Genomic DNA, 10,914 nt, shown 5'->3' with positions numbered 1-10,914 from the left:
AATAAAATCAATTTCCAACTAAAAGTCATCAAAAAAGATAAGGAAGGACACTTCATATTCATCAAAGGAAAAATCCACCAAGATGAACTCTCAATCCTAAATATCTATGCCCCAAATACAAGGGCACCTACATACGTAAAAGAAACCTTACTAAAGCTCAACACCCCACTCTCATCAATGGACAGATCATGGAAATAGAAATTAAACAGTGATGTCGACAGACTAAGAGAAGTCATGAGCCAAATGGACTTAATGGATATTTATAGAACATTCTATCCTAAAGCAAAAGGATATAACTTCTTCTCAGCTCCTCATGGTACTTTCTCTAAAATTGACCATATAATTGGTCAAAAAAGCGGGCCTCAACAGGTACAGAAAAATAGAAATAATCCCATGCGTGCTATCGGACCACCACGGCCTAAAACTGGTCTTCAAAAACAATAAGGGAAGAATGCCCACATATACGTGGAAATTGAACAATGCTCTACTCAATGATAACCTGGTCAAGGAAGAAATAAAGAAAGAAATTAAAAACTTTTTAGAATTTAATGAAAATGAAGATACAACATACTCAAACTTATGGGACACAATGAAACCTGTGCTAAGAGGAAAACTCATAAGGGCTGAGTGCCTGCAGAAAGAAACAGGAAAGAGCATATGTCAGCAGCTTGACAGCACACCTAAAAGCTCTAGAACAAAAAGAAGCAAATACACCCAGGAGGAGTAGAAGGCAGGAAATAATCAAACTCAGAGCTGAAATCAACCAAGTAGAAACAAAAAGGACCATAGAAAGAATCAACAGAACCAAAAGTTAGTTCTTTGAGAAAATCAACAAGATAGATAAACCCTTAGCCGGACTAACGAGAGGACACAGAGAGTGTGTCCAAATTAACAAAATCAGAAATGAAAAGGGAGACATAACTACAGATTCAGAGGAAATTCAAAAAATCATCAGATCTTACTATAAAAACCTATATTCTACAAAATTTGAAAATCTTCAGGAAATGGACAATTTCCTAGACAGATACTAGGTATCGAAGTTAAATCAGGAACAGATAAACCAGTTAAACAACCCCATAACTCCTAAGGAAATAGAAGCAGTCATTAAAGGTCTTCCAACCAAAAAGAGCCCAGGTCCAGACGGGTTTAGCGCAGAATTCTATCAAACCTTCATAGAAGACCTCATACCAATATTATCCAAACTATTCCACAAAATTGAAACAGATGGAGCACTACCGAATTCCTTCTACGAAGCCACAATTACTCTTATACCTAAACCACACAAAGACACAACAAAGAAAGAGAACTTCAGACCAATTTCCCTTATGAATATCGACGCAATAATACTCAATAAAATTCTGGCAAACCGAATTCGAGAGCACATCAAAACAATCATCCACCATGATCAAGTAGGCTTCATCCCAGGCATGCAGGGATGGTTTAATATACGGAAAACCATCAACGTGATCCATCATATAAACAAACTGAAAGAACAAAACCACATGATCATTTCATTAGATGCTGAGAAAGCATTTGACAAAATTCAACACCCCTTCCTGATAAAAGTCCTGGAAAGAATAGGAATTCAAGGCCCATACCTAAACATAGTAAAAGCCATATACAGCAAACCAGTTGCTAACATTAAACTAAATGGAGAGAATCTTGAAGCAATCCCACTAAAATCAGGGACTAGACAAGGCTGCCCACTCTCTCCCTACTTATTCAATATAGTTCTTGAAGTTCTAGCCAGAGCAATCAGACAACAAAAGGAGATCAAGGGGATACAGATCGGAAAAGAAGAGGTCAAAATATCACTATTTGCAGATGACATGATAGTATATTTAAGTGATCCCAAAAGTTCCACCAGAGAACTACTAAAGCTGATAAACAACTTCAGCAAAGTGGCTGGGTGTAAAATTAACTCAAATAAATCAGTTGCCTTCCTCTATACAAAAGAGAAACGAGCCGAGAAAGAAATTAGGGAAACGACACCCTTCATAATAGACCCAAATAATATAAAGTACCTCGGTGTGATTTTAACCAAGCAAGTAAAAGATCTGTACAATAAGAACTTCAAGACACTGAGGAAAGAAATTGAAGAAGACCTCAGAAGATGGAAAGATCTCCCATGCTCATGGATTGGCAGGATTAATATAGTAAAAATGGCCATTTTACCAAAAGCAATCTACAGATTCAATGCAATCCCCATCAAAATACCAATCCAATTCTTCAAAGAGTTAGACAGAACAATTTGCAAATTCATCTGGAATAACAAAAAACCCAGGATAGCTAAAGCTATCCTCAACAATAAAAGGACTTCAGGGGGAATCACTATCCCTGAAATCAAGCAGTATTACAGAGCAATAGTGATAAAAACTGCATGGTATTGGTACAGAGACAGACAGATAGACCAATGGAATAGAATTGAAGACCCAGAAATGAACCCACACACCTATGGTCACTTGATTTTTGACAAAGGAGCCAAAACCATCCCAATGGAAAAAAGATAGCATTTTCAGCAAATGGTGCTGGTTCAACTGGAGGTCAACATGTAGAAGAATGCAGATCGATCCATGCTTATCACCCTGTACAAAGCTTAAGTCCAAGTGGATCAAGGACCTCCACATCAAACCAGACACACACAAACTAATAGAAGAAAAAATAGAAGAACTCAAGAAGTTAGACCGCAGGGAAACAAATAACCCTATTAAAAAATGGGGTTCAGAGCTAAACAAAGAATTCACAGCTGAGGAATGCCGAATGGCTGAGAAACACCTAAAGAAATGTTCAACATCTTTAGTCATAAGGGAAATGCAAATCAAAACAACCCTGAGATTTCACCTCACACCAGTGAGAATGGCTAAGATCAAAAACTCAGGTGACAGCAGATGCTGGCGAGGATGTGGAGAAAGAGGAACAAAAAAAAACAGAAAAAGCTACTGGTTCAAAACATACAGGAAATCCAGGACTCAATGAGAAGATCAAACCTAAGGATAATAGGTATAGAAGAGAGTGAAGACTCCCAGCTCAAAGGACCAGTAAATATCTTCAACAAAATCATAGAAGAAAACTTCCCTAACCTAAAGAAAGAGATACCCATAGCACACAAGAAGCCTACAGAACTCCAAATAGATTGGACCAGAAAAGAAACACCTCCCGTCACATAATAGTCAAAACACCAAACGCACAAAATAAAGAAAGAATATTAAAAGCAGTAAGGGAAAAAGGTCAAGTAACATATAAAGGCAGACCTATCAGAATTACACCAGACTTTTCGCCAGAAACTATGAAAGCCTGAAGATCCTGGACAGATGTCATACAGACCCTAAGAGAACAAAAATGCCAGCCCAGGTTACTGTATCCTGCAAAACTCTCAATTAACATAGATGGAGAAAACAAGATATTCCATGACAAAACCAAATATACACAATATCTTTCTACAAATCCAGCACTACAAAGGATAATAAATGGTAAAGCCCAACATAAGGAAGCAAGCTATACCCTAGAAGAAGCAAGAAACTAATCGCCTTGTCAACAAAACAAAGAGAAGAAAAGCACACAAACATAACCTCATATCCAAATATTAATATAACAGGAAGCAATAATCACTATTCCTTAATATCTCTCAACATCAATGGCCTCAACTCCCCAATAAAAAGACATAGATTAACAAACTGGATACGCAACGAGGACCCTGCATTCTGCTGCCTACAGGAAACACACCTCAGAGACAAAGACAGACACTACCTCAGAGTGAAAGGCTGGAAAACAACTTTCCAAGCAAATGGTCGGAAGAAGCAAGCTGGAGTAGCCATTCTAATATCAAATAAAATCAATTTCCAACTAAAAGTCATCAAAAAAGATAAGGAAGGACACTTCATATTCATCAAAGGAAAAATCCACCAAGATGAACTCTCAATCCTAAATATCTATGCCCCAAATACAAGGGCACCTACATACGTAAAAGAAACCTTACTAAAGCTCAAAACACACATTGCACCTCACACAGTAATAGTGGGAGATTTCAACACCCCACTCTCATCAATGGACAGATCATGGAAATAGAAATTAAACAGTGATGTCGACAGACTAAGAGAAGTCATGAGCCAAATGGACTTAATGGATATTTATAGAACATTCTATCCTAAAGCAAAAGGATATAACTTCTTCTCAGCTCCTCATGGTACTTTCTCTAAAATTGACCATATAATTGGTCAAAAAAGCGGGCCTCAACAGGTACAGAAAAATAGAAATAATCCCATGCGTGCTATCGGACCACCACGGCCTAAAACTGGTCTTCAAAAACAATAAGGGAAGAATGCTCACATATTCGTGGAAATTGAACAATGCTCTACTCAATGATAACCTGGTCAAGGAAGAAATAAAGAAAGAAATTAAAAACTTTTTAGAATTTAATGAAAATGAAGATACAACATACTCAAACTTATGGGACACAATGAAACCTGTGCTAAGAGGAAAACTCATAAGGGCTGAGTGCCTGCAGAAAGAAACAGGAAAGAGCATATGTCAGCAGCTTGACAGCACACCTAAAAGCTCTAGAACAAAAAGAAGCAAATACACCCAGGAGGAGTAGAAGGCAGGAAATAATCAAACTCAGAGCTGAAATCAACCAAGTAGAAACAAAAAGGACCATAGAAAGAATCAACAGAACCAAAAGTTGGTTCTTTGAGAAAATCAACAAGATAGATAAACCCTTAGCCGGACTAACGAGAGGACACAGAGAGTGTGTCCAAATTAACAAAATCAGAAATGAAAAGGGAGACATAACTACAGATTCAGAGGAAATTCAAAAAATCATCAGATCTTACTATAAAAACCTATATTCAACAAAATTTGAAAATCTTCAGGAAATGGACAATTTCCTAGACAGATACTAGGTATCGAAGTTAAATCAGGAACAGATAAACCAGTTAAACAACCCCATAACTCCTAAGGAAATAGAAGCAGTCATTAAAGGTCTTCCAACCAAAAAGAGCCCAGGTCCAGACGGGTTTAGCGCAGAATTCTATCAAACCTTCATAGAAGACCTCATACCAATATTATCCAAACTATTCCACAAAATTGAAACAGATGGAGCACTACCGAATTCCTTCTACGAAGCCACAATTACTCTTATACCTAAACCACACAAAGACGCAACAAAGAAAGAGAACTTCAGACCAATTTCCCTTATGAATATCGACGCAAAAATACTCAATAAAATTCTGGCAAACCGAATTCAAGAGCACATCAAAACAATCATCCACCATGATCAAGTAGGCTTCATCCCAGGCATGCAGGGATGGTTTAATATAGGGAAAACCATCAACGTGATCCATCATATAAACAAACTGAAAGAACAAAACCACATGATCATTTCAGTAGATGCTGAGAAAGCATTTGACAAAATTCAACACCCCTTCCTGATAAAAGTCCTGGAAAGAATAGGAATTCAAGGCCCATACCTAAACATAGTAAAAGCCATATACAGCAAACCAGTTGCTAACATTAAACTAAATGGAGAGAATCTTGAAGCAATCCCACTAAAATCAGGGACTAGACAAGGCTGCCCACTCTCTCCCTACTTATTCAATATAGTTCTTGAAGTTCTAGCCAGAGCAATCAGACAACAAAAGGAGATCAAGGGGATACAGATCGGAAAAGAAGAGGTCAAAATATCACTATTTGCAGATGACATGATAGTCTATTTAAGTGATCCCAAAAGTTCCACCAGAGAACTACTAAAGCTGATAAACAACTTCAGCAAAGTGGCTGGGTATAAAATTAACTCAAATAAATCAGTTGCCTTCCTCTATACAAGAGAGAAACAAGCCGAGAAAGAAATTAGGGAAACGACACCCTTCATAATAGACCCAAATAATATAAAGTACCTCGGTGTGATTTTAACCAAGCAAGTAAAAGATCTGTACAATAAGAACTTCAAGACACTGAGGAAAGAAATTGAAGAAGACCTCAGAAGATGGAAAGATCTCCCATGCTCATGGATTGGCAGGATTAATATAGTAAAAATGGCCATTTTACCAAAAGCAATCTACAGATTCAATGCAATCCCCATCAAAATACCAATCCAATTCTTCAAAGAGTTAGACAGAACAATTTGCAAATTCATCTGGAATAACAAAAAACCCAGGATAGCTAAAGCTATCCTCAACAATAAAAGGACTTCAGGGGGAATCACTATCCCTGAACTCAAGCAGTATTACAGAGCAATAGTGATAAAAACTGCATGGTATTGGTACAGAGACAGACAGATAGACCAATGGAATAGAATTGAAGACCCAGAAATGAACCCACACACCTATGGTCACTTGATTTTTGACAAAGGAGCCAAAACCATCCCAATGGAAAAAAGATAGCATTTTCAGCAAATGGTGCTGGTTCAACTGGAGGTCAACATGTAGAAGAATGCAGATCGATCCATGCTTATCACCCTGTACAAAGCTTAAGTCCAAGTGGATCAAGGACCTCCACATCAAACCAGACACACACAAACTAATAGAAGAAAAACTAGGGAAGCATCTGGAACACATGGGCACTGGAAAAAATTTCCTGAACAAAACACCAATGGCTTATGGTCTAAGATGAAGAATCGACAAATGGGATCTCATAAAACTGCAAAGCTTCTGTAAGGCAAAGGACACTGTGGTTAGGACAAAACGGCAACCAACAGATTGGGAAAAGATCTTTACCAATCCTACAACAGATAGAGGCCTTATATCCAAAATATACAAAGAACTCAAGAAGTTAGACCGCAGGGAAACAAATAACCCTATTAAAAAATGGGGTTCAGAGCTAAACAAAGAATTCACAGCTGAGGAATGCCGAATGGCTGAGAAACACCTAAAGAAATGTTCAACATCTTTAGTCATAAGGGAAATGCAAATCAAAACAACCCTGAGATTTCACCTCACACCAGTGAGAATGGCTAAGATCAAAAACTCAGGTGACAGCAGATGCTGGCGAGGATGTGGAGAAAGAGGAACAAAAAAAAACAGAAAAAGCTACTGGTTCAAAACATACAGGAAATCCAGGACTCAATGAGAAGATCAAACCTAAGGATAATAGGTATAGAAGAGAGTGAAGACTCCCAGCTCAAAGGACCAGTAAATATCTTCAACAAAATCATAGAAGAAAACTTCCCTAACCTAAAGAAAGGGATACCCATAGCACACAAGAAGCCTACAGAACTCCAAATAGTTTGGACCAGAAAAGAAACACCTCCCGTCACATAATAGTCAAAACACCAAACGCACAAAATAAAGAAAGAATATTAAAAGCAGTAAGGGAAAAAGGTCAAGTAACATATAAAGGCAGACCTATCAGAATTACACCAGACTTTTCGCCAGAAACTATGAAAGCCTGAAGATCCTGGACAGATGTCATACAGACCCTAAGAGAACAAAAATGCCAGCCCAGGTTACTGTATCCTGCAAAACTCTCAATTAACATAGATGGAGAAAACAAGATATTCCATGACAAAACCAAATATACACAATATCTTTCTACAAATCCAGCACTACAAAGGATAATAAATGGTAAAGCCCAACATAAGGAAGCAAGCTATACCCTAGAAGAAGCAAGAAACTAATCGCCTTGTCAACAAAACAAAGAGAAGAAAAGCACACAAACATAACCTCATATCCAAATATTAATATAACAGGAAGCAATAATCACTATTCCTTAATATCTCTCAACATCAATGGCCTCAACTCCCCAATAAAAAGACATAGATTAACAAACTGGATACGCAACGAGGACCCTGCATTCTGCTGCCTACAGGAAACACACCTCAGAGACAAAGACAGACACTACCTCAGAGTGAAAGGCTGGAAAACAACTTTCCAAGCAAATGGTCGGAAGAAGCAAGCTGGAGTAGCCATTCTAATATCAAATGAAATCAATTTTCAACTAAAAGTCATCAAAAAAGATAAGGAAGGACACTTCATATTCATCAAAGGAAAAATCCACCAAGATGAACTCTCAATCCTAAATATCTATGCCCCAAATACAAGGGCACCTACATACGTAAAAGAAACCTTACTAAAGCTCAAAACACACATTGCACCTCACACAATAATAGTAGGAGATTTCAATACCCCATTCTCATCAATGGTCAGATCATGGAAACAGAAATTTAACAGAGACCTAGACAGACTAAGAGAAGTCATGAGCCAAATGGACTTAACAGATATTTATAGAACATTCTATCCTAAAACAAAACGATATACCTTCTTCTCAGCTCCTCATGGTACTTTCTCCAAAATTGACAATGTAATTGGTCAAAAAACGGGCCTCAACAGGTACAGAAAGATAGAAATAATCCCATGCGTGCTATCGGACCACCACGGCCTAAAACTGGTCTTCAATAACCATCAAGGAAGAATGCCCACATATACTTGGAAATTGAACAATGCTCTACTCAGTGATAACCTGGTCAAGGAAGAAATAAAGAAAGAAATTAAAGACTTTTTAGAATTTAATGAAAATGAAGGTACAACATACCCAAGCTTATGGGACACAATGAAAGCTGTGCTAAGAGGAAAACTCATAGCGCTGAGTGCCTGCAGAAAGAAACAGGAAAGAGCATATGTCAGCAGCTTGACAGCACACCTAAAAACTCTAGAACAAAAAGAAGCAAATACACACAGGAGGAGTAGAAGGCAGGAAATAATCAAACTCAGAGCTGAAATCAACCAAGTAGAAACAAAAAGGACCACAGAAACAATCAACAGGACCAAAACTTGGTTCTTTGAGAAAATCAACACGATAGATAAACCCTTAGCCAGACTAACGAGAGGACGCAGAGAGTGTGTCCAAATTAACAAAATCAGAAATGAAAAGGGAGACATAACTACAGATACAGAGGAAATTAAAAAAAAATCATCAGATCTTACTATAAAAACCTATATTCAACAAAACTTGAAAATCTTCAGGAAATGGAAAATTTCCTAGACAGATACCAGGTACCGAAGTTAAATCAGGAGCAGATAAACCATTTAAACAACCCAATAACTCCTAAGGAAATAGAAGCAGTCATTGAAAGTCTCCCAACCAAAAGGAGCCCAGGTCCAGACGGGTTTAGTGCACAATTCTATCAGACCTTCATAGAAGACCTCATACCAATATTATCCAAACTATTCCACAAAATTGAAACAGATGGATCACTCCCGAATTCCTTCTACGAAGCCACAATTACTCTTATACCTAAACCACACAAAGACACAACAAAGAAAGAGAACTTCAGACCAATTTCCCTTATGAATATCGACGCAAAAATACTCAACAAAATTCTGGCATACCGAATCCGAGAGCACATCAAAACAATCATCCACCATGATCAAGTAGGCTTCATTCCAGGCATGCAGGGATGGTTTAATATACGGAAATCCATCAACGTGATCCATTATATAAACAAACTGAAAGAACAAAACCACATGATCATTTCATTAGTTGCTGAGAAATCATTTGATAAAATTCAACACCCCTTCATGATAAAAGTTCTGGAAAGAATAGGAATTCAAGGCCCATACCGAAACATAGTAAAAGCCATATACAGCAAACCAGTTCCTAACATTAAACTAAATGGAGAGGAACTTGAAGCAATCCCACTAAAATCAGGGACTAGACAAGGCTGCCCACTCTCTCCCTACTTATTCAATATAGTTCTTGAAGTTCCAGCCAGAGCAATCAGACAACAAAAGGAGATCAAGGGGATACAGATCGGAAAAGAAGAAGTCAAAATATCACTATTTGCAGATGATATGATAGTATATTTAAGTGATCCCAAAAGTTCCACCAGAGAACTACTAAAGCTGATAAACAACTTCAGCAAAGTGGCTGGGTGTAAGATTAACTCAAATAAATCAGTAGCCTTTCTCTACACAAAAGAGAAAGAAGCCGAGAAAGAAATTAGGGAAACGACACCTTTCATAATAGACCCAAATAATATAAAGTACCTCGGTGTGACTTTAACCAAGCAAGTAAAAGATCTGTACAATAAGAACTTAAAGACTCTGAAGAACGACATTGAAGAAGACTTCAGAAAATGGAAAGATCTCCCATGCTCATGGATTGGCAGGATTAATGTAGTAAAAGTGGCCATTTTACCAAAAGCGATCTACAGATTTAATGCAATCCCAATCAAAATACCAATCCAATCCTTCAAAGAGTTAGACAGAACAATTTGCAAATTCATCTGGAATAACAAAAAACCCAGGATACCTAAAACTATCCTCAATAATGAAAGGACTTCAGGGGGAATCACTATCCCTGAACTCAAGCAGTATTACAGAGCAATAGTGATAAAAACTGCATGGTATTGGTACAGAGACAGACAGATAGACCAATGGAATAGAATTGAAGACCCAGAAATGAACCCACACACCTATGGTCACTTGATTTTTGACAAAGGAGCCAAAACCATCAAATGAAAAAAGATAGCATTTTCAGCAAATGGTGCTTGTTCAACTGGAGGGCAACATGTAGAAGAATGCAGATCGATCCATGCTTATCACCCTGTACAAAGCTTAAGTCCAACTGGATCAAGGACCTCCACATCAAACCAGATACACTCAAACTAATAGAAGAAAAACTAGGGAAGCATCTCGAACACATGGGCACTGGAAAAAAATTCCTGAACAAAACACCAATGGCTTATGCTCTAACATCAAGAATCGACAAATGGGATCTCATAAAACTGCAAAGCTTTTGTAAGGCAAAAGGACACTGTGTTTAGGACAAAACGGCAACCAACAGATTGGGAAAAGATCTTTACCAATCCTACAACAGATAGAGGCCTTATATCCAAAATATACAAAGAACTCAAGAAGTTAGACCGCAGGGAGACAAATAACCCTATTAAAAATTGGGTTCAGAGCTAAACAAAGAATTCAC

The sequence above is a fragment of the Rattus norvegicus genome, chromosome 16 (genome assembly GCF_036323735.1).
Source record: "Rattus norvegicus strain BN/NHsdMcwi chromosome 16, GRCr8, whole genome shotgun sequence".
NCBI classification, from domain to species: domain Eukaryota; kingdom Metazoa; phylum Chordata; class Mammalia; order Rodentia; family Muridae; genus Rattus; species Rattus norvegicus.
Note: the sequence above shows the minus strand (reverse complement) of the source record.